The 22,775-nt window shown below is 36.5% G+C and overlaps 1 protein-coding gene across 2 annotated transcripts in view; it reads right to left on the reverse strand.

Moving 5' to 3' along the window:
- BMPR1B (bone morphogenetic protein receptor, type IB) overlaps window positions 1-22,158 on the reverse strand; it is a 170,263-nt gene extending 148,105 nt beyond the window's left edge. For both annotated transcript variants that reach the window (XM_010848333.1, XM_010848330.1), the window contains exon 1: window positions 21,884-22,158. The gene's annotated coding sequence lies outside the window, so the exon portion shown is untranslated. The remainder of the gene's footprint in view (window positions 1-21,883) is intronic.
- Between the last annotated feature and the right edge of the window lie 617 nt (window positions 22,159-22,775).

The following is a 22,775-nucleotide window of genomic DNA, read 5'->3' on the forward strand; positions in this document are numbered from 1 at the left end:
AAGAATTGATGCTTTTGAAGTGTAGTGTTGGAGAAGACTCTTGAGAGTGCCTTGGACTGCAAGGAGATCCATCCAGTCCATTCTGAAGGAGATCAGCCCTGGGATTTCTTTGGAAGGAATGATGCTAAAGCTCAAACTCCAGTACTTTGGCCACCTCATGCGAAGAGTTGACTCATTGGAAAAGACTCTGATGCTGGGAGGGATTGGGGGCAGGAGGAGAAGGGGACGACAGAGGATGAGATGGCTGGATGGCATCACTGACTCGATGGACGTGAGTCTGGGTGAACTCCGGGAGTTGGTGATGGACAGGGATGCCTGGCGTGCTGCGATTCATGAGGTCGCAAAGAGTCGGACATGACTGAGCGACTGATCTGATCTGATCTGATATGAATACATACCCAGCGTCCATTCAATTGGCCAGGTCAGACAACATGAAAATATGTCAGTATTCTCTCTGTGTCCCTCAAATCTGTTTGATGTAAGCTTTTTCTAGGTCTTTAAAGTTTCCCATATCTTCCAGTTCTCTGCCTTTGTCTCAATTAAGCAAATGTCTTCATTAGGTCTCCATCTGTTGCATGGTGCCTGCCCTTTGACTTGACTCTTTAACTCAAGTACACTCATTCTCCACACCAAGACTCTTCTCAAGTGGGGGGGGGGGGGGAACACTTTACAAACGAGGATATTGAAGCCCCAGAAGGTTAACTAATTTGTTAAAGTTCATACAGTGACTTGTTGGTGGAGACCCTAGGCTCTCTAATTTCATAACTTACCCTTTAATCTCTCATAAAACTATTGAGCCTTTATCAGATAAATTATCAGAGCAGACATTGAGATTATATTGAAAACTGATGCCTGGACCTGCCACATATTCTACAACTTTTTCTTAAACATCACTTTTTTTCCAATTACATGAAGTCAACTCTAATCTACTTTGAGCTCTCTTTTGGGAAGAAGAAACTACCTCATTAAATACATATGTATGCCTTATAAGGGGCTTCCCTGGTGGCTCAGCAGTAGAAAATCTGCCTGTAATGCAGGAGATGTGGCTTCAATTCCTGAGTTGGGAAGATCCCCTAGTGGAGGGCACGACAACCCACTCTAGTATTCTTGCCTGGAGAATCCCATGGACAGAGGAGCCTGGAGGGCTACAGTCCATAGGGTCGCAAAGAGTTGGACATGACTGAGTGACTGAGCACGCGTGTTTTATAAGATAAATGGTAGTATGTGAAAGAATATCCACCTTAGGATGAAAGAAAATGCAGCTGTCAATAACAATGTCTATAACACTGCAGGTACAATGTGCTCTTATGCAAAAACTGGACTGGGAATTTAAGTACACCTTAGTCACACAGGGAAAACTTTACATGTAACTAAACACGTGGCAGCCTAGACCACTTTCATTCAAACAGATTAGCTGACAAACAGAATAATTTTTTGTAAATCCATCCTAACTTAAGGAAGACTAGCAAAATGAGCCTGGTTCTACTAGGACATGAAGGTTCATTGCAAACTCAAGCTTAATTGGGTAGGTAGTGACTGTTTCAGCAAAATGTGGCAAAACATCCTCATTTGTTCTTTAATTTATATTCATATACATATGTAATATTAATATTTCATTAATGAAACCGTAAAGTACATATATATATATAAAATGCATAAATGTATATTTAGTACAGTAGAATTTCTCCTTTCAGAAAAAGCTAATAATAGATTGAAGTTGGCCTCGTGGAACTGGAAAAATATGGTATTTATGAAACCATTTGTGAGGTATGTAGTAATATAATGGACCATAATAGAAAGGGAAAAGGAAGCATGTGGTCCACAGCTTTCTCTTCCTCTGTCTTTTGGCTTCTCTTTATTTTTGGAAAAAATAAGAAAATAAAGTTATTTTTAAAAATTAAGTGCTCTATCAATACCTTTGGGAAAGCATATTGATTTTGCCAAGCCATTCAAACATTGAAAATTTGTTTGCTCAGGTTTATTAATATGAAATATTTCAATTATGCCAAAAGGATAGAGAGCATAAATTGAACACCCATGTATTTTACTGAGATTAAGAAAGCAAACATTATAGATACAATCCTGTACAGCCAGTTCCAATATCAAATGCCTTCTTACCCCTTTTATAGGTAATCACTACCCTGATTTTGATGTTTACCATTTTCAGGCATATTTTAATGTATATCTGTGAGTTTGTGAGTCTTATGTATATATATTTATATGTATACATGCATGTATATGCCTATGAATATATGTATCTATAAGCCATATATACTCTTTACAGAATGTTTAAAATATTTTCTATAAACGATGTAATGCATGTCTCCTTCAGTAGCTTATTTTGTTCAATTGCTTATATTTTAATGATTAATCAATGTCGATAATCATAGCTCAGGTCATTCAACTGCATAACTATACAGTTCTTTATGTAGAGTTATTTATCTATTCTACTGTGAATGAGTATTTAGATGACTTCAATATTTTCCATTACAATGTGACAATAAAGATTCAGATTTTTTATCACAGAGTTTTGATCATTTTGATTCCTCCCTGAATCTTTCTATAAGATAACCCAATCTCAAAAAAATGAAGCCCCTCCCTTATTGTCTAGAAGTTTATACTGCTTATAATTCAGGGGGACATGTTACTAAAAGGTTACTGAAAGATTAAACTTACTTGCAGTATTTCATGGAAGCTTAATAGTCCTTAATGATAAAATAATCAAATGTTGACTAAAGAGATTTTACTGGCTGGGTAAATATTGCAGCTTGTGAGGATTACAGTTTAGTAGGCAGGATATCCAATTTTTATAGAACGGATTCTCAAGTACAGAGTAACATCTAATACAACAGATTGTTATGAAACTGAACATTGCCCATAAAAATAAGTTACACCACTGAGCTACTATTTTCAAACAAATTATTATATTCTTATAGAAAAAATTTGAGTGATTATTCAAAATAAGAAGCTAAACAGTACCTGAAATCACATTTTAAAGAATATTCTGAACTGAATCTGTGTTAACATTTTTTAAATCTAATTTTTGGTTAAAATCATAGGCTTTCAAATCAGGTAGACCTATTCTGTAGCACAATTCCATTTTTTTTTTAACCATTTATCCAAATTTTGGTTATTTATGCTATCTGAGTCTCAGCTTCATTGTCCATAAAATGGGAAAGATAAAATCTAACTCACAGTCTTTAATACAATTTAAATGAAATAATATATGAAATGTAATTATCCTTGCTGCTACTCTCTGCTGCTATAATGGTTACTGTTATTTATTGGTATTCAGGCTGAGTTCAGGGTTTAGATGCTGATACATGCAGTGACACATATGTTAGGGCCTAATTCTCTCTCTAAGAACTACCTGAGAAACAGTTCAAACCTGATCTACAATAAGAGTTTGACATATGCAGGCATGTCTGAATGCCAAAGAATCTAGAGTTCTATATGTGTGTATAACAAAGTGAAAAAAGGAAGTGGGAGAAACAGAGAGGAAGAGATTGCAATTCATTGATTAACTGATCAGTTGATATCAGGTCTGAAGTTACAATGGAATTGCAAAATTTCTAAAAGCAAATTTTTAAGTTAGAACCAGTACTTCTGAGAGACAATTTATCTACAGGGAAGAGTGAAATGGCAAGTTAGACTTGGCAATAAGACCAGAGATTCAGAGGAGGGTAACGCTTCTGGTAATAACTTGATAAATGTGACTATAAGCCTTATTGATCCATCTACCTTGGGGCATGTGTGGTCCGTAAGAACAGAGGTAAAACCAGAATACACAATTCCACAAAACCCACAACAGTTTGAGGCCTATGCAAACATTCTGTAGGTCCTCAAACAAGAGCTATTAACAATTAACAGGAGGAAGGCAGCTGCTGTTCCTGTTCTCCATTTGCAACAGAGTATACAATGTCAGCGGAGAAGGCAATGGCAACCCACTCCAGTACTCTTGCCTGGAAAATCCCATGGACAGAGAAGCCTGGTAGGCTACAGTCCACGGGGTCGCTAAGAGTCAGGCACGACTGAGCGACTTCACTTTCACGCATTGGAGAAGGAAATGGCAACCCACTCCAGTATTCTTGCCTGGAGAATCCCAGGAACAGAGGAGCCTAGTGGGCTGCCGTCTACGGGGTCGCACAGAGTCGGACAGGACTGAAGCGACTTAGCAGCAGCAGCAGTACAACGTCAGGGTTCAAGCATTAAAGAAGACTGATGGGTACTGGACAAGACCTCACGTCCCAGGATCCAGAACAAGTAATCAGTCTGGAGATGCAGAAATATTCTGGTAGCCAGGGACAGATCACCACCATCAACAGGAGCAGCAAAACTATCTCGAGCATAGTGGAGAACAGCAATGATTTAAAGCAGCAACATCTGCCAACAGAAGGGGCCTGGTGCAGCTGTGAGGAAGAGTGCTGGAAACACAGTGGTAGTGCTCAAGAATGTCAGCCTGGAATTGGGAAGGACGGCCTTGAGGAAGGACAGAGTGTTAGTCCACATAGGCACCCTGGTATGTGTGTGAACAAATATGGAAGTTCCTGAGGATCCCAGAAATACTGTAGAAGGAAAAAAAATGGAAAAAAGTAATAAAAGACCTATTATTGAACACATGGGAGTCAATGAGCTAAAGAAGTATGAATGGGACATCCCTGGTAGTACAGTGGTTGAGAATCTGCCTGTGAATGCAGGGCACATGGGCTTGAGCCCTGTTCTGGGAAGATCCCGCATGCTGCAGGGCAACTGAGCTCATCCACTGCAACTTCTGAAGCCTGCAAGCCGAGAGCCTGTGCTCTGCGACAAGAAAAGCCGCCACAATCAGAAACTAGCTTGCTGCAACTAGAGAAAGCCCATGCACAGCAAAGAAGATCCGGGGCAGATAAAAACAAACAAACAAATGATAACACTTAAATATACATCTGGGAAGGACCAGAAGCTAGCGAGGTACAGGCACCACTGGAAAACAAGATTACCAGTAGAAAATCACGACGGTGAGAAATCAATGCAAATTATATAACTTTCTGGACATTAGTGCCAACAGGCAAGAGACTCATACTAAGTATAAAATATGAAAAATTCAAACTTGTAAGGACCCATATAAAAGCTATATAGAATATTCATAAAAATTAACTTGAAATTTAAAAGGTTTTTGAAGAAAAAGAGGAAGAAATCCTTTCTTACAATTGTTTTTACTGTATTATGAAATATCTTATATGCATGCACTTTATGTAATTTCAGTTTAATAATATAATTATTGATACAATGTTACTCATAAATCCATTGTTTATAATAATTATAATATACATAATTGTTCATAATTGTACTTGTAAACAAAAATTTTAAGGATCACCCATTTATATATCACCCAAGCTCAATGGCACCCCACTCCAGTCCTCTTGCCTGGAAAATCCCATGGACGGAGGAGCCTGGTAGGCTGCAGTCCATGGGGTCGCTAGGAGTCAGACACGACTGAGCGACTTCACTTTCATTTTTCACTATCATGCCTTGGAGAAGAAATGGCAACCCACTCCAGTATTCTTGCCTGGAGAATCCCAGGGACGGGGGAGCCTGGTGGGCTGCCAGAGAGTCGGACATGACTGAAGCGACAACAGCAGCAGCAGCAGCAAGCTCTCTGGGCTGTGTCTACCCTGAACCCAACTCCTTCCCTCCAACTAGAACACTCAATAGCCTCAATTTGTTTTAATTTTTTCGTGATTTTTTAAATAATAATGTACATGCATATACATAATGAGTCTACAAAAATATATTACTCAGTCTGTCTCTGTCTAAAGTTTCCAGTGTTCTTCCTTGGAGAATCCCATGAACAGAGAAGCCTGGTGAGCTACGACTCATTGTGTTGCAAAGAATCGGACACGACCGAAGAGATTTAACACAGCACAACACACAAACCCTGTATCACTAGAGTCATGTTGTATGTATTTTTTGAGACTTGTTTTTATCCAACATTATGTTTTTGGCAGTCATTCAGGTTCATTCATTTTCGCTATTATGTTAATTCCACTGTGGACGAATATTCTCCAATTTATCCATTCTATTTTCTGTTGTTTGCAAATTTGTCTTGTGTTTTGCTATTATATACAAGACTACAATAAAAAACCTTGTTCCTATTTCCTAAGGCATAAGAGCAAGAATCTCTATAGGATATACTCCTAGGAGTGGAACTGCTGAGAAAAAGAGTATACTATGCTCAATTTCAATGAGCCAATTCAATTGTACCAATTTACATTCCCATTCACAGTATATGAGAGTTCCTGTTGTTTCACAGCCACACTAACATTTGGTATGTTTCAGACTCTTATATTTTTAACACATGACAGATATATAATAGCATATTACTCTAGCTGTAATTTACATTTCTCTAATTATTAATGAGGCTCAGCAAACTTTCACATGTTTACTATCTGAATTTTCTCTTTTTGAAATTCCTGTTCATTTTTATATTAGCTGACCACACTTTTGTATTAATTCATAGAATCTTAAATATATTCTACGCACCAAACCAGGCTTTTTGACTTTCTTAGCCATTTTTACTCTTTGATGAACATACTTTTAAAATTTTAATGTTGTTAAATTTATTAAGCTTTTTATGATTTCTTCTGTTTATGTTTAAAGTTCTTATCTTACCCCAAAAAGATAAATATATCCTTTTCTCAATATTTTAAAATAGTACTGTTTCTCATAGTTAATTCTTCCATACAGATTTTGTTTCCATTTATGAAATGAAGTGTTTAGAGATAAATTTTAGTTTTCCATATGAATAGCTAATCACCGATTGTAGTGGCAACATTGATTCAAGGCTCACCAGGACTCAAAAGAAGAAAGGACAGATGTGCTAGGATGGATGTGCTAAAGTTGAAGCCCCCATCATAAAGCATGATGAAAGAACAAATAGATTTTGGGAAATTCTGAAAACTCTGAACATCAATTTGATAAATTCACTCCCTTCACATTTATATGATTTGTATATAGTTTATGTAATTGGTCATGCTGTTACCACTTCACCCCATACAGTATGAGACAACATTTAGAAGTTTATTTAAACTAGTCTGTATTCCTTAAGGGAGAAGGCAATGGCACCCCACTCCAGTACTCTTGCCTGGAAAATCCCATGGATGGAGGAGCCTGGTAGGCTGCAGTCCATAGGGTCGCTGAGGGTTGGACACGACTGAGCGACTTCACTTTCACTTTTCACTTTCATGCATTGAAGAAGGAAATGGCAACCCACTCCAGTGTTCTTGCCTGGAGAATCCCAGGGACGGGGGAGCCTGGTGGGCTGCCGTCTATGGGGTTGCACAGAGTCAGACACGACTGAAGTGACTTAGTAGTAGTAGTATTCCTTATAAACTCTTTATTGATACTCCAACACAGCTTATGAAAATGTTGAGAAAAATATTACTATTGCACTATATACTGATTAAGAATTTTATGTAATAATTCAGTGGTTGTCAAACTAGACTCCCACATAATTCCACAAACTCAGTGCAGGTGTTCTGCCACTATTAAATTCCTTTCTCAGTTTCATAAATAACTAAATTTATAAAATTTTCTCAATATTAACAGACATAATTGTTTTAAATGACTTAAACCTGCTACTCATTATTGCTTCTAAAGTCTGGTGTGGGTTAACATATATTGAATACATACTTATTTCTTTACATTTCATATACTAAAATTAAAATGACCAACTTCAATATCTATTCCAGTAACGTCAAAACACTGCTTTCCCCAGTCTGGGGGTCATCACCCTATGCTCACTTCATGTTAACTTTTACATCCATAAACTGCATATAATTTGCTTCAAAGCATTTTGGGGAGCAAAAGGTCAAAAGAACACTGGGTGTTAAAATGCTTTTAAAATGTAAAACATTTTGCAAACAGAAGTTATATTATGTAATAACCTTAAATTATATCTTCCAAATAGGTTTTTTCATAAGTCATGAAAAAAAAATCAACAGGTAATTCCTAAAAGTCAGCTTTATCTATAGTTTTAGTTTTTTCAATATCAAGTCTTTAAAAAATAGTTTCAACTAAAGTTAAAATTTATTGGTTGAATGTTATTTCCTACCCCACATAATTTCTAATAAAGTTCCTGAAAAGTAGAGCAACACAAAGTTAATCTATACAAGCAATATAACTCATCTCCAAATAATCTGAAAATACCTATTTTCATAATGGTGCGATTTAAAAATCCATGCCATATCAGTGTGCTTTAAAACTAAGCAAGTCTACTAGAATTCAATTGAAATCGAGAATGTATAGTCTACAGATGAAACTTTGACCTGCCTCAACAACATGCTAAACCATGGCACTGATGTATTTGGAAGATTATAGTTTTCTAAGAACTTGTTTTGCTTTCCCTTTACATAAAGAAACCTTGGTGGAGTTACAAAAGTGAGAAAAACACGGAATTAAACAAAAATAATATATTTAAAAATGAGATTTTCTCTTCCTGTTGCTAACTATTAAGAGAGCCAGTCCTCCTTATGATCTGGCTGCCCTCTCACTTGGACCTCCGTTACCCTGGGAAGCCATCTGCACTGATGCACTACTTTTCAAACTGTAGACATGTGCAGGAGAAGGAAAGTGAAACTGTCTCTTTTAAAAGAAAGTGAGACATCATACTATAAAGCTTCCCGAGTCAGAAAGAACTGGGTTCTAATCCTACGTGTCCTACTTTCCAAACTGTGTGATCACAGGCATGATTGTACCTAAGTCACTATTTAATTTCAGATTTCCATTTCCTCATCTTAAGTACAGGATAAAAATAACCATCTCCCAGAATTATTATAAGGGCTGAATGAAATTACGATAAACACAAATATTCATGGCAAAACATTGACCAAGTTATTATTAATTATAAAACCAGAGAGTAAATGACTTTATGGAAATTGTGAAATATCATTTTAAAAATAAAAATACCATTTTATGATACAAGTTTCTCTTACTTCCAGGCATTAATATTTATCTTAAAACTGGAAATGTTTTCTTAAAATTACACAAAATATATTTTCTGAAATAATTGGAAATAGATGAAAGATGGAAGGGAAGGGAAATGCTGAAGTTAAAATCAATCATTTAATATGGTCATTAACTAGGAAGAGGGAAAGGAAGATAGTAACAAGTAGGGAGGCAGGGTGGGGATAAAGAGACAAAGTGGGAAATAAAGAGGGGGCTGACAGCCTGCGTGACTTGCGGCTGGACAGGTGATCCTGTGCTGGACACCAGGTCACCCAGGTCAACCTGTTTGTTGAACTGCTCAACATGTAGAAATGAGTCACTTTACAGTATATATGGGCTTCCCTGAAACCTCACTTGGTAAAGAAACCACCTGCAATGCAGGAGACCCCACTTCAATTCCTGGGTTGGGAAGATCCCCTGGAGAAGGGAAATGTTACCCACTCCAGTATTCTGGCCTGGAGAATTTCATGGACTGTACAGTTCATGGGGTCGCAAAGAGTCAGACATAACTGAGCGACTTTCACTTTCACAATATGTATGGGATAGAAGTGCAAAGGACAAGAGCTATGCCATAAGTTCCACATGCCTATGGTATCTGTGAACCAGTGTTTGATCTCAGTATGCTTTATGGCTCTAAAAGCATCAATTTATACCACTGACAATATATAGTTAATGATCATAAAAGTAGGTATATCACAGAAAATACCTCATCAAAATTTACCAAAATTAAGAAACAAATAACAACAACAATAAAAAAACAGATTCTCAACTTCTGGGCAAATCATATTAGGCAATTTAGATTATTAAGAAATTAAAGTCATGTTGGCATAAGCATCTCATTTCTCTTCTACTAGAGAGAATGTGCAGTATAAGAAAGGCTTCAAATTGTTCACTGCAGCACTATTTACAATAGCCAAGACATGAAAGCAACCTAAATGTCCACCAACGGATGAATGGATAAAGAACATGTAGTATATATACACAATGCAATATTACCCAGCCATAAAAAGAATGAAATAGTGCCATTTGCAGCAACATGGATGAAACTAGAAATTATCATTCTAAATGAAGGCAGAGAGAGAAAGACAAATATCATATACTATGACTTATATGTGGAACCTTAGAAAAAATGATACAAATGAACTTAACATACAAAACAAAAAACAGACTTACAGACATCAAAAACAAATTTATGGTTACCAAAGGGTAAAGTCTGTGGTGGTGGAAATAAATAAGGAGTTTGGGATTAACAAATATAAACTATTATATATAAAATAGATAAACAACAAGGTTCCACTGTATAGAACATGGAACTATTAATATATTCAATATCTTCTAATAAACTGTAATAGGAAAGAATCTGACCCAGTGATTTATTCATTGAATCAATTTGCTGTATACCAGAAACTAACACAACACTGTAAATTAACTACATTTCAGTGGGAAAAAAAAAATAGCTTAAAATTGACCAAAAAACCGGCTCTGCTAGTTAAGAAACATGACTTCAGCAGTCTTATTTTAAGCTCACACTGTGCTCTGAAAGCTGTACCCACCTATTTATACTGATGCAGTAAAAGAAAAAAAGTCATTCTAAGTAATTCTCTATTTCTACCAATAATAATTTTAAAAGATTACACGTGGAGTATTAATGAGCAACTCAAAGACCATACACATTGTATGCTAGCTAATTTTCAACAAATATTTTTGCACGTTCAAAGAAGCATGAATTACTTTTGTAGAATAGTGTGTCCTAGGTCACCATTCTTTCCTTCTCTATTATTACTTGTCTATTTGATTTGCCAATAAGCCTCTGATAACAAAGATAGAAATAAATTTCAAGGTTAGTAAGTTAAGATACTACTGTGAATAATATATTAAATTGCTGTTGAAGTTAAAAGTGGTATAGAGAGGAATGAAAAAGAGAGACACTCAATGAAGTGAATTTCACACAGAGAAAAAGTCAATATTTACCTGCAGAATTAATGTATGAAAGCATATATGGAATTATAACTATATACCGTGCTGTAAACAATATGCCAGTAAATGTGGAAAACTTAGAAGTGACCACAGGACTGGAAAAGGTCAGTTTTCATTCCAATCCCAAGGAAAGGCCACGCCAAAGAATGTTCAAACTACTGCACAACTGCACTCATCTCACACTCTAACAAAGTAATTGCTCAAAATTCTCCAAGCCAGGCTTCAACAGTACGTGAACCGTGACATTCCAGATGTTCAAGCTGGATTTAGAAAAGGCAGAGAAACAAGAGATCAAATTGCCAACATCTGCTGAACCATCGAAAAAACAAGAGATCCAGAAAAACATCTATTTCTGCTTTAGTGACTATGCCAAAGCCTTTGACTGTGTGGATCACAACAAACTATGGAAAATTCATCAAGAGATGGGAATACCAGACCACCTGACCTGCCTCCTGAGAAATCTGTATGCAGGTCAAGAAGCAACAGTTAGAACTGGACATCGAACAACAGACTGGTTCCAAATCGGGAAAGGAGTACATCAAGGCTGCATATTGTCACCCTGCTTATTTAACTTATATGCAGAGTACATCATGAGAAATGCCGGGCTGAACGAAGCACAAGCTGGAATCAACAGTGCCAGGAAAAATATCAATAACCTCAGATAGGCAAATGACCCCACCCTTAAGGCAGAAAGTGAAAAAGAACTAAAGAGCCTTTTGATGAAAGTAAAAGAAGAGAGTGAAAAAGCTGGCTTTAAAGTCAGCATTCAGAAAATTGAATACCATGGCATGCAGTGCCATCACTTCATGGAAAACAGATGGGGAAACAATGGAAACAGTGAGAGACTTTATTTTGGGGGGCTCCAAAATCACTGCAAATGGTGACTGCAGCCATGAAATTAAAAGACGCTTGCTCCTTGGAAGGAAAGCTATGATCAATGTAAACAGCATATTAAAAAGCAGAGACATTACTTTACCAAAAAAGGTCCATCCAGTCAAAGCTATGGTTTTTCCAGTAGTCATGTATGGATGTGAGAGTTGGACTATAAAGAAAGCTGAGGGCCAAAGAATTGACACTTTTGAACTGTGGTGTTGGAGAAGACTCTTAAGAGTCCCTTGGACTGCAAGGAGATCCAACCAGTCCATCCTAAAGGAAATCAGTCCTGGGTGTTCATTGGTAGGACTGATGTTGAAGTTGAAACTCCAATACTTTGTTCACCTCATGCAAAGAGCTGACTCATTTAAAATGACCCTGATGCCGTGAAAGATTGAGGGCAGGAGGAGAAGGGGACGACAGAGGATGAGATGGTTGGATGGCATCATCGACTCAATGGACATGGGTTTGGGTGGACTCCGGGAGTTACTGATGGACAGGGAAGCTTGGCATGCTGCAGTCTGTGGGGTCACAAAGAATCTAACACTACTGAGCAACTGAACTGAACTGAAAAATAGGAAACTATAAAAGATGAATAAAAAATATATGAATAACCTATGTAGAATTTTTTAAACTGTTAATGAGTACATATATAGACTAATGCATACTTTCCAAGTAATAATACAAAAATATCCTGCTTATTAACTAAAAGGTTGTTATCTTCAAGTGTTCAAGGCAGAGCTGCAAACAAAACCCCAATAAACTGTACTGTAAATCTTAGCATAAATAACACCAATGTATCAACAAAGAGCAGAGTGACCCAGGGAGAAAGAAAATCCTGTATTATCTTGAAGCAAAATGGTTTGCCTTGAGTTTAAGAGGAAAACAAATTACTTCCTGATGGCCAAATGTATAATAAACAAATGAGAGAGAAAACGTCTTTGTATAAACTTTTATATAGGAATTCCTGCCTCCAACATATACAAACTGTACTTATCGCTTAAGCTCATTCACAGCAGATAAAGCTATCCTTTCACACTACTCCAGGTAAACCAGTTAGCACAAAAGTACTGAGTTCTAATGATACTAAAATATCTAGAATTTCCTTTCCTGCTGTAAATACCACAGCAACACCTGGGAGGCTTTTAACTTAGTAGGTTAAAATAGAGATGATAGCCAAGGCTTCCAGTTAGGGAGACTCATGTCTTCCCTGAATGAAGCTTGTAGTATAAAAACAGAGGCCCAGATGGAATAGTCTGTCCTGCTGGCCTGGCGGCCCAGTGCCAATTTCCTTGCTGAGGTCACAAGCAGGTATGTGAGGGAGGGAATGGTGCTATGTATTTTGTACATGGGGCAGAAGTGAGCAAGCTGGCTTTGGATGAAAGAAAATTATAAAAATCAATCAGATCAGATCAGTCACTCAGTCATGTCTGACTCTTTGCGACCCCATGAATCGCAGCACGCCAGGCCTCCCTGTCCATCACCAACTCCCGGAGTTCACTGAGACTCACGTCCATCGAGTCAGTGATGCCATCCAGCCATCTCATCCTCTGTTGTCCCCTTCTCCTCCTGCCCCCAATCCCTCCCAGCATCAACAGGTACTAAAATCTGAAGTTGTTCTAAAAAATGTAACTGATTTTAGCTGATTTCAAGTCCAGAGTTATTTCTGTCCACCTTGAGATTCTTGTGTCTTCATTACTAACTCCAAACAATAAAAGGCTCCTCATATCACCCATTTCCTTGGTGTCCTTTGAAAGTCATTATTCCTGAGTTCATTTCTTCATAGACTGACCCAAGTCAGGAAGGTTCTTAACACCTGACCCCACAGACCTGCATCTCTTAACATTCATGGCAAAAGCATAAGTTCTTTTAATAATTCCTTAAAAGATGGAGTTTGGTCAGATCTGGGTTTAAATCATGGCCCTATCATTTATTAGCTATGTGAGACCCATCAGGCTACTTTATATCTTGGGGTCTCAGTTTATCCTGAAAAAAAATCAGAGTAAGTCACTCAATTTATGAGGAAATCATAATAGTTAATGAAATCATAGCTACAGTGCTTGGTGGAATGCCAGATATATTATCCAGAAAACCTTGATAAATGGTGACTATTATTAATGTATAATTTCTCACTCACAGATTCATATTCTTATTAAGTCTGCTTTAACATAAGAAATAAATGCAGCCTCCTGTCTACAGTAATTTCAAGGCACACACCAAGTTAAGTCCCACAACACCCTAACATGTTCCAATGCTTAAATATTACTTAATAATAAACATGAAATTTCATTTCTTAGACACAAAATTTTAAATGCAATACAAGTTGAGAGGTAGCATAAAGATTTAAATTTGCATCAAAGGAGCACAAGAGATAACTTCATTTAAAAAGTGGGAAAGGGGACTGATAATATTGAAGTGGTTAGTTAATAAGTCCCTTGTGAATCACAGAATTAACCAAGAACATTCAGATGTCCAAGCTGGGTTTAGAAAAGGAAGAGAAACCAGAGATCAAATTGCCAGGATTCCCTGGATCACAGAGAAAGCAAGGGAACACCAGAAAAACTTCTACCTCTGTTTCATTGGCTACGCGGAAGCCTTTGACTGTGTTCAGCATAAGAAATTGTGGAAAGCTCTTAAAGACATGGGAATACCAGACCATCTTACCTAACTCCTGAGAAAGCTGTATGCAGGTCAAGAAGCAACACTTAGAACCCTGTATGGAACAACTGATTGGTTCAAGATTGAGAAAGGAGTACGACAGGGCTGTCTGCTGTCACCCTGTTTGTTTAATCTATACACTGAGCACATTGTGAGAAATGCTGGGCTTGTTAAGTTACAAGCTGGAATCCAGATAGGCAGGAGAAACATCAACAACCTCAGATATGCGAATGATACCACTCTAATGGCAGAAAAGTGAAGAGGAACTAAAGAGCCTCTCTACGAGAGTGTAGGAGGAGAGTGAAAGTCGGCTTCAAACTAAATATTACAAAAAACTAAGATCATGGCATCTGGCCCCATTACTTCATGGCAAACAGAAGGGGAAAAGTTGGAAGTAGTGACAGATTTCCTCTTCTTGGTATCTAAAATCACTGCGATGGTGACTGCAGCCATGAAATCAGAAGATGTTTTCTTCTGGGCAGGAAAACGATGACAAACCTAGACAGTGTGTCGAAAAGCAGAGACATTCCTCTGCCAAAAAAGGTCTGTGTAGTCAAGGCTATGGTCTTCCCAGTGGTCGTGTACATTTGTGAAAGCCGGACCATAAAGAAGGCTGAGTGCTGAAGAACTGATGCCTTCGAACTGTGGTACCGGAGAAGACTCCTGAGAGTCCCTAGGATAGCAAGGAAATCAAACCAGTCAATCTTAAGGGAAATCAACCATGAATACTCATTGGAAGAACTAATGGTGAAGTTGAAACTCCAGGATTTTGGTCATCTAATGCAAACAGGTGGCTCACTGGAAAAGTCCCTGATGCTGGGAAAGATTGAGGGCAGATGGAGAAGAGGGCATCATAGGATGAGATGGATGGATGGCATCACCAATGCAATGGACATGAACTTGGGCAAACTTCAGGAAACGGTGAGGGACAGAAAGGCCTGGCATGCTGCAGTCCATGGGGTTGCAAAGGGTCAGACATGACTGGGAGACTGAACAACAACAAGCCATAAAAATATTTTAAAAATAGTTTTCATATATTTGGATTGTAAAAAACATTATAAGCTTCAAAGGAGATGAAGAAAATACTCATTAGGATTAATAAAGGTATTTCCAATACACCTATTTCAAACCATAGAAAACAAAATTTTAAAGTGATCAGAAGCTTATGAAAACAGTTACAACTAACAGGGCTTTAAAGAACCAAGATTCTTTGACTTAAAAAAATACCCAAACTTTTTAAGCCAATAAGAGAAATACAGCCTCTGGGGGAAAAAAAAAACTATATAAATAGATAAATGATAAAAATATTATGCTAATAACTAATAACCCCCTCAGGCTCAAGTTTACTAGTAATTAAAAACATAAATATCACCTTCCTCTATCATATTAGCAAAGATTTTAAAATTATAAATCTCTGAGCACCAAGAGTTTGAGTAGATAGGTAATACATCTTTAAAATGAAAAGTATCAATCCAATGAAGATATATACTAAGGGATGGAGAATAGTCAGACTATTTTCATTTACTGGAAAGGTTGGGTACAGCAGGTCACTTAACTGAGGGAGAAGACAAGAAGAAGGTATAGAAATCATAGGCTGAGGCTGAGGCAAGCCTCCAGTGACTTGCTCAAAAACATTTTCATCTTTCAGTACAAGCAACTGTTTCCAGAAATGAGAATGGAAAGAATTGAAGAGCTCCAGTTCCTTCGGGGATGATGGGGACAGGAATAGAGAAGCAAAGTCTTAAAAGAAGATGAGATGTACAAAACAAGCTTGTTTTACTCCTCTCTGACCCTTTAATTATTTATATTTTTTAAGACTCTAAGATGAAAGTCTATATAATCTAGAAAAGCACATTTGGTTCTTCGATTTTCATTTTCAATAATTTTCCAGCTATAAATATAATTAATGGTCATCTTAAAGCTATAAAACAGTATATAACTATATATTCCCTATTAGAGGCTAAGATATAATGAAAGTATTAAATTTGTTTCTGCAGTTTCTGTCTTTTGCTTCAGGACTATCTGCCATATCCTACTGAAAAAGAGAATGTTTGTGAGGGCATAAATCTAACTCTACTACCAAACAGAGTGGGAGAAATCAGGGAAGCCAGAAAAAGAGTTTCTGTTATTTAAAAATAAATATGTTTAACTATGATTATGAGTGGAAAAGACCTCCATCTCAGTTGGGAGTAATAATTACTGGCTTTAACTTTCAGGAGTTGTGAAATAATGCAAAGGAGTGTGAATACATGACAAAACTCAGAGATACAACAAATTAGGCTTTACATCTAATACACAGAATAAAAAGGGCAATTATAAACAGATGGGGAAAGTCACAATGATAAAATACTGGCCTTACATTTTTTTTTTAAATCAAAATCCTAACTAGCTACTTTAAAAGCTGATGTTTGGCAAATTACACTGCCACTTTGTACAACATTTGTCCTTATCTATAAAATAAAAGTTAAAGAAGAAGTTTTTGAAGTTTCTACTTTAATGATTAATTCATTTTTGTCCTCTCACATTCTGTGAATTCTATGCCGTGCATAGCTATACAAAGAAAATGACTAGCAAGCTAACCTGCTAACAAGAATAAAAATTTAATTGTTTTAGCAAAATTTTCTATGCTTTTTTGACTTCTTGCTGGTGGTAGTAATGGTATTTTCTTTGCCTTCATTTGTTTTTGCTGTAATTTTTTTAATATTGAGGCAAACAGGTTTTTCTCATCACTGGCTGATGGAAACAAGGTACATTCCTAAATCCATGACCACAATAACTTCTGCTCTTCTTATTTTACAACGTTTATATCACTTAATAAGTCAGTAAGATACCTATAACTCTTTGATAAAATACCTTATCATACCTATTTAATTAACTACAAGGTAGTTGTGTGGGCAAAATAAATCTGAAGAAAAATTACAGATTGAATTATGGTCCATACCAAGCAAATTAAAAAGCTACCAATATTTCCTGTGAAAATACCCAATCTTGTTTTCATTCCTAAGACAGATACAATTCAAGGTTAAACAAATGCAAGAGTCATATTCAACAGCTGGGAGAGGTTTATCAGACTTCAACTGCAGTGGAAACACTGGTAGAGCACACAGAGAAGTAAAAATAACCAAAATAAGGAAAGTTTTGAATTATTCTAAACAGTGTATAAAGCTATACCTTGATTCTGGCACACAAATTATTTCACATACAAAGTAAATATTTTATGTATGGTGGGGAAATAAAACACAATTAAAGAGAAAATAAAATTTTATTCACTATCTGAGCTCAAAGAAACAGATACTATTTTTCAACTACTTTTTTAAACATTGCCATCCTTTTCTTTGAACATTTCTATTTTGAGGGGCAAATTCTTCTGACTGAAATGAAGTATCACCTTTCAGTTTAGAGAAATTTTAAGTCATGATTTTCTATTACTTCCTTAAATCCTTAACTTTCTCTACAAGAGGAAATAAAATTAGAAGGTGTAACTTTATTGGTAACATTGAAGAGTCATTCCACTGTGTAATTTTTTAATATACATGAGGATGGACCCATTCTCTCCTGAAACTCTCTCTGGACCTTTTGGAAGGTATAACTCTGTCTTCAATTTGCCACAGCATCACTTAATTTATCACAGCAATTCATAGGAGTGCAGCAGCTAGCTGATTTTGTTGATAGATTTCATGAAATTAATTAAATATCTGCAGGCTATATATCCTGAATTTGTATGTGCTAACCAAGATAATTTTGAATGTCATTCAAATAGGTTATTAGTTCAAAAAATATCTACTTGCATGGATGAATATGCCCTACTATAATTGCTGGGAGAGAAACAAATTTAAGTATTGCTACTGTTTCAAAAGCATTTACCAACTTCATAAAAGGCTTTTCCTTCAATCCAGTTAACCAAATTACATTTTTGTAATTAAAATGTAATATTTTAAATTACATTAAAATAAACTCTATAAAGAAAAGTGGGTTTAAAATAAATTTGATAAAGTTTTTCCTTAGTTCAAGTTCTTGAGTATCTGTTTTACATTAGGTCTTGGAAGAACACAAAAGAATTCATTTAAAATCATACAAAATTATATATTCAATTGTGTATAGAAGAAGCTGGTGAGAATGCCCTCCTACATAAGCAACTCCAGTGTTCTGTATGCAAAATTTTTAATAATTTAAACTGTCCTGATTCTTCTTTGTAAATTGAGAAACAATCATATCTTTCTAAGCAGTAAAGGAGGAAGACTAATGCTTTGTGCATTTTTATATATTTGAGGTCATTCTTCCCACAATGTAATAATACATTTGACATCTGGGATTCTCATATTTTCCTAGTTCATGTACATTAAATGCTAAATAATACTGTTTTTAAGTTTTGTGCTGTAAGAAAAAGTGGAATAAACTTTAATCCTGCTACAAAAATTAAATAAATAAAATTTTAAAACCTGGCTATGTACATAGCTCACAAACTCATATGGGAAGACAAAACAGTGTATCATCGACTTTGCAGAAGTGCCGAGGCCATGGTCTGAACAGGAGACCAGACCATAGCGGCTGACAGTGGACCAGCAGGGCATCTGGGAAGGGATAACTTCATTAAGCCTGAAAGGCAAAGACCAGGAAGAGGGTGTTTCATGACAGAAGAAGCAACATAAACAACTCCAGAAAGGAGTAAAACAGCATGGATTGCTTTAGAAATGTAAGATATTCCAATAACGTTGGAGCATAAAGCAGAGGGAGAAGGAATACGCTCAAAAGAGAGATGTGGAAAACAGCCCAGAACTAACATCAAAAGACGAATACAGAACAAAAGTAGCAGCCAGATCAGAAGGGACTCTTCAAGAAGGGACTCACTGTGCCAAGAAGCCTGACCTCTATCTATGAGCAAACGAGGGCCAGGGATGAGAGGGCTTTAGCAAGAAAAGTAGAGAGTTCATCATGGTGGGAGATGGATCCCTCTAAAGATAGTACAGCATATGGACTAGGAGCACAGCAAATGACAGGGGCAGTGAGAGGAGGCTAACATTAACATTTCAAGCTAAATTCACTAACTTTACTTCAGCAGATAGTCAAAACATGATGCAAAAGATCCTATCCATTTTTATAATATGTCTATGTATGAAATGCTTCCCCATTTCACGGTGGCTGGTGGCTCAGATGGTAAAGAATCTACCTGCAATGTGGGAGACCTGGGTTCAATCCATGGGTCAGGAAGATCCCCTGGAGAAGGGAATGGCTAACCACGCCAGTATTCTTGCCTGGAGAATTCCATGGACAGAGGAGCCTGGTGGGCTACAGTCCATGGAGTCACAAAGAGTTGGACACGACTGAGTGACTAACGCTTTTACTTAAGTATGGAATGTTATTTACAAATATGACAAATAACCAATATTAGGGTTGACATTCAAAAATAATATTGAGATAGTGTTTCAAGTTTTAAAATGCTCAACCAGCCTTCAACCATATATATCCCATCTTAGACACTGTCAATCTATACCACACTTTTCTATTTCCTCTTTTGATTAAAGGGAAAACTTAATTTTATTGTAGTAGTTTTGTTAGCTTGCTTTCTAACCAAAGTTTCCATAGGGTACTTCAGAAACAAGATACCATAACAAATAAAAATAAAACAAATTTTAAAAGGCTTAAGAAGTCAATTATCACTGATTGAATATGTTATTTATGTAACTTATAAAATGAATGAGTAAAAGATATTAAAGAACTGAAATTACAATCTTGATCAAGAGTTATTACCCAAATGTATTAGCAAAGAAAATTTTGAGAAACACCCACTCTAAATCAACCATGGTTGCATTTTCAAAATAAACAAGTCTACAGAAACCCATTAATAAAAGGGAAGCCAATACCTTAAAAAGTAAAAAAAAAAAGCTTGTTGCAGAGGCTAAAACAAGCACTAAATGAAAGTCAAATACAGTTTAACTTTAGATATCAGGTTAGCCTTAAAGCACATCTGAATTAGTAAAACTGATTTTGAAGCATTTTGCATTATTTTTTAAATTTTATGTGATTCAACAGCAATGATATTCTACAACTATTGGCTTCATTTTAAGATATTTACTTAAGATATTCCACCTACTGTTTTGGACATAAGTTTATCCAGTTTTAGAATGAGTTGGTTCCTGAATATTAACTCTAATACAAAGCCTATCCAGAGTATTAGCTTTTTCTTGTATCTCTATTGGTTTGCAGTTTAAGCTCTACTGCAGCATTCATATTTTGTTTTTAATTTAATATGTAATACAAATACTTATGTAATACAAAAAATCTTTGGAAGAGTAATCACCATCTATCATCCAACCTAACATTTTTAAATACCACACTAGTGTTACTCCACAACTAAAAAACCTACAGGGAAATTTTCGATCTGTCGGTTGACAAACTTCATCTAGTTAATGCCAAACCTACAGCAAAGCAACATATTACTTTCCAAATCATGTGCAGTAGACATAAAACACAAGTGTATCAATTCATGGGTGTCCTAAATCAGAAAACACATAGAAACCAAGTACTTTCTGTCCCCTTTAGCAACACCGCTTTTAATGTCAATCTGGGATATGCAAAATAATGATGATAACTGAATAGACAAAAGCACTATAGTCACATAGAGAATCATGTGTCCAAGTGCTGCCTGTGATGAAAGGGGGATAAAAAGAAAAAACTATGATGTGGAGCAGGGGATGTTAACTTAATGTCTTTAGTAATGAACCACATTTTGTGAGGACCCAATCTAGCACATCACTTAACAAGCAGAGAAATTCTCCTAAACACTGAGTTCTTTGCATCTTGGATTAAGAAGCCTGTTCTGACTTTTCATCACTCCCACTTTTCTCTGTTCCCAGAAGTAGTCATTATTTCATTTTAATGGACTGCCGAATGGACACTGGATTTCTTTCAAAAAGACCTTATGTTTCTCATATCTCACATTCACAGTCTACACATTTTCACAAAGTCAACAAAATCTTCAACCATTCATCTGAATTTTTCCCCTATTCCATTTCTAAACCAGCATCCACTATAAACTTATTAATAATCATGTTTCAATACCAATATAAAAAATAAACACAAATTTACCAATCAGAAGACTTCAAGTATGAGAGAATGAAGACACAGAAATTTACTGACAGGATACACCACGGAATCAGTGTTGAAGAGCCATTCCCACCACCCACGACACTATAGTGCATTTTGAACCTACACAACATTCTGAAGAGCAGAACACAAAAGTATACTGCCACCAAGAACACTCTCAACCAGCAGGCAGCCTTTCCTCATTAGCTTTAACATGTCACACAGCCCTTTGCTTACTGATGTAGAGCAGCCAAAAGGGAGATGGCGTTTACGAGCAAAAGCAAGACTGAGCTGGCTAATTACTTACCTTCTACGTATGACAGGCTTGCTTGTTTAACTTTTTGTATCCTCTCTTGTCATAGCTCAACGGAAAATGGTTGTGATGCAGCAGAAGTTTGAACCTGACAATCAAAAAGAATGTTTTAAGACAAAAATGGGAAATTAGAGTTCCCTCCCGTACAGTCTTTCTTTCCCTGCCCTCTGCGTGCGTGTTTCTCTCTCGTTTTCTCTCTCTGCAAGGCAGCTACGTAGTGGTCTATAAATATTGACCCTGACACTTGCTCAGTGCTTTACTTGCTCATGGCACAGGTCCGTGTTACTGAACACCGTGGTAATACTCCGGCAAAGTTCTCAGCTGCTCAGACAAAGCTGTGGATTGGCTCACTACCCAGCAACCCTGTGCCTGCCTGGAAATACCATTTTTCTGCCAGCTTTACAGATGCTATGGGCCTTTCCTGAGGCCCAAATCAGGCACAGAAGGGCAATTATGAGGTTTGTCTGAAGAAATACAGTTTTCCTCAAGCAGGTGGAGGAAAGGGGGGCTGGATGGAGTAGAAGCCAAGAAAGGAAATACTGCCTTTGTTTTGGCCAAACAGTATAATTTCAAACCCTTTATAAAAGTCATACCTTAATGTCATTTAATCAAGCTTTATAAAACTGAATTACTACATACTATGAATAACCAAAAGACGTAGGAGAGCGTTTTTGCAATTGTTTTTAATATTGCTCCTCATTGAATAAGGCTGCACTGACTAACTGACCACAAAGAAATGTTTCAACATGAATAAATTCATTTCTAGACTGATTGAAGTGCACAGGAAAGTATAATATTAATCAGATCAAATTAAGTACTTTCTGAAAGAGGCTAAAATATAATCTGGAAATTATATGAATCAACATATGAAATACTTCTAGATTTT

Source organism: Bison bison, unplaced genomic scaffold (assembly GCF_000754665.1).
Source record: "Bison bison bison isolate TAMUID 2011002044 unplaced genomic scaffold, Bison_UMD1.0 scf7180017864263, whole genome shotgun sequence".
NCBI lineage: Eukaryota > Metazoa > Chordata > Mammalia > Artiodactyla > Bovidae > Bison > Bison bison.